The sequence below is a fragment of the Rattus norvegicus genome, chromosome X, assembly GCF_021556685.1.
Source record: "Rattus norvegicus strain SHRSP/BbbUtx chromosome X, alternate assembly SHRSP_T2T, whole genome shotgun sequence".
Lineage (NCBI taxonomy): Eukaryota > Metazoa > Chordata > Mammalia > Rodentia > Muridae > Rattus > Rattus norvegicus.
This window is the reverse complement of record NC_141554.1, coordinates 7,029,724-7,032,227: the sequence shown is the minus strand read 5'-3', so window position 1 is coordinate 7,032,227 and position 2,504 is coordinate 7,029,724. Positions and strand designations below refer to the sequence as shown.

Below are 2,504 nucleotides of genomic sequence, written 5' to 3'. Positions count from 1 at the left end.
AGTGGCACAAGAGAAATGTCTCCCATCACCACGGTGGCAAGGTTGTGGAGTCTCCTTGTCATTCTCTACTCTCGAATCCATCTTAGCTTCATTTGGGTAGTATGCCACAGTCCTTGCTTTTTTGGGTTAAACCCCATTCCTCCCAGTTTCGACACTATCAGAGTCCGAAGAATAAGTCCATCATTTAATCATGATGATCTGAGTCACATTCAAATTTGCTTCCTTCTCTCGGCAGCCGGACTCAGGCACAGTGGCCCACAGTGGAAACCCTTTCCATTCAGCCCCCAAAGCATGTTTTTCCAAAGCATTCTTTCCGAATGCCGTTCTTCTTAAAGAGCCCTCTGCTGCATTTTGCCTCAAGAAAAAAAAAAGAAAGGGAAAGTATTTCAAAACCCCCAAATACCTATGAGCAGAGTTACACAAGCCCGGGGAGACGTTAACCAGATGCCAAGCAGGCTCGGGCTGCACCAGAGCCTAGCCCTGAAACCAACCTTCAGGAACCAGATAGCTGTGCTGCCCCGGACCCGGCCAGCTGATTACCTGACCAACAAAAGCAGAATGGACAGAGAGTTTAATGTTTTAAAGGCATCTCCTTTTATGGTTTTGTTGTTGTTGTTGTTGTTTTTCTCCCCTAATATTATGAAAAAGTTTTTTTTGATAAATCTAAGAGTTTGGGTTATCAGGAAAAACAAACAGAAGCAGAAACAAAAAGGGGCCCAGATCAGATTGAGCCCATGTGGGCATCGAGGGTTAATGCGCTCCCCACCCCCGTAGCGATTAACATAGGCACGGCTGAACTTTCTGAGCTCACCCTCTCAATCCCAGAGATTTTCCCACTTTGTCCATCAGAAAATGGAGGACGCGCTAACCTCAGCCTACCCGATACCACTGTCCTTTTGTTCTGCTTCTCTTTCTATTTTCTCATCAACTTGAGATTTGGGGAAACTGCATCAACTAACCAGAAGATGCATGTGCACACACACACAAACACACACACACACACTTCTTTTTTAAAAACTATCTGGAAAAAAGTTCAAACAAAGCTGAATTTCTCTATTATTATAAGATGGAGAGGTTTTTTTTTTTTTTTTATACATCTTCCCCTGGCTAGGCTTAGAGGTATCTGCAGGTTAGACTCCCCTGGGGCTGGGGGCAATGTTCAACATCAATGCTACCCAGCTTATCCAGGGTGGTCTGGGGACCAGGGCAGTGTATGAACAGCCGGTCCGACCTCAAGCTAGCTGAGTCAGCATTCATCCGACAGGCTATCGCTACCCAGGAACTCCGTGAACTCCACACTGGATAGAAACCTCCTCAGTTTCATGTGGCAGTTGTAATCCAGAGTGGTGGTGTAGACAGTCTTGGGGTACTTGGGGTAGACGATGGTGGTGCTGAGGAAGGCTTGTGGCGAGGCTCGAAACGCACTTCGCCCTTATAGTTTCGCCAAGTGCAATTGGGGATACAGGTGACTGGCTGCAGGAAGCCACCACCAGGCCCAGGGGCATCTGCACATCATCGATGAAATGCCGCTCAGAGTCGTACTTGACTGAGGAGATATACATTATTTCCTTTGGTGGTAAGGGGTCAAACTCGACTCCTTCGCCGAAGGACAGGGGACAGAGTCGTGGTGAGCAGTGGCTCAGAGATGCTGGGTTCGGGACTATGGAGGTCACCGTCGCATCGGGCTCCAGCGTTCCTGCAACCAGAGCGCGCTCCCCACCACCGCCCGTCGCCGCCACGAGCCCCCAGTGGCTGGGGCTAGGGCTTGGGGGCAGCCCCGAGTCCGGGCTGTCCAGGACGCCATGTCCTTTTTACTTTGTGTCCACGAGCTCGGGGACATCCTGCAGGCTCAGTCGGCCCACCATAGCTGCACGTGTGGCGGGGCCTGGCACAGTCCTCGCGGTGTTGGAGTGCAAGAGAGGGCTGCACACGAGGGCCAGGGCCGCTGCCCTCCTTGCCGCCAGCGCTTTGTCCTGTGTCGCCAGGGGCTGCACTCACTCGAGGTCCCGCCCTCTACCCCGTGTCCCTAATTTCTTTCTTGGCTAGTTTCTCTTTTGTGTAGAGGAAGACTACTGATTTATTTGAGTTAATTTTATACCCAGCCACTTTGCTTAAGGTGTTTATCAGGTTTACGAGTTCTCGGGTGGAACTTTTGGGATCGTTTTAACATAGTATCATGTCATCTGCAAATAGTGATATTTTGACTTCTTTTTTTCCAATCTGTATCCCCTTGATCTCCTTTTGTTGTCTGATTGCTCTGGCTAGAAATTCAAGAACTATATAGAATAAGTAGGGAGAGAGTGGGCAGCCTTGTCTAGTCCCTGATTTTAGTGGGATTGCTTCAAGTTTCTCTCCATTTAGTTTAATGTTATCTACTGGTTTTCTGTATATGGCTTTTACTATGTTCAGGTATGGGCCTTCAATTCCTATTTTTTCCAGGGCTTTTATCATGAAAGGGTGTTGAATTTTGTCAAATGTTTTCTCAGTATCTCATGAAATGATCA

At 48.4% G+C, this 2,504-nt stretch overlaps 1 pseudogene; it reads right to left on the bottom strand.

The window, feature by feature from the left end:
- Positions 1-1,246: 1,246 nt before the first annotated feature.
- Rflnb-ps1 (refilin B, pseudogene 1) lies at positions 1,247-1,865 on the bottom strand (annotated as a pseudogene).
- Positions 1,866-2,504: the final 639 nt, after the last annotated feature.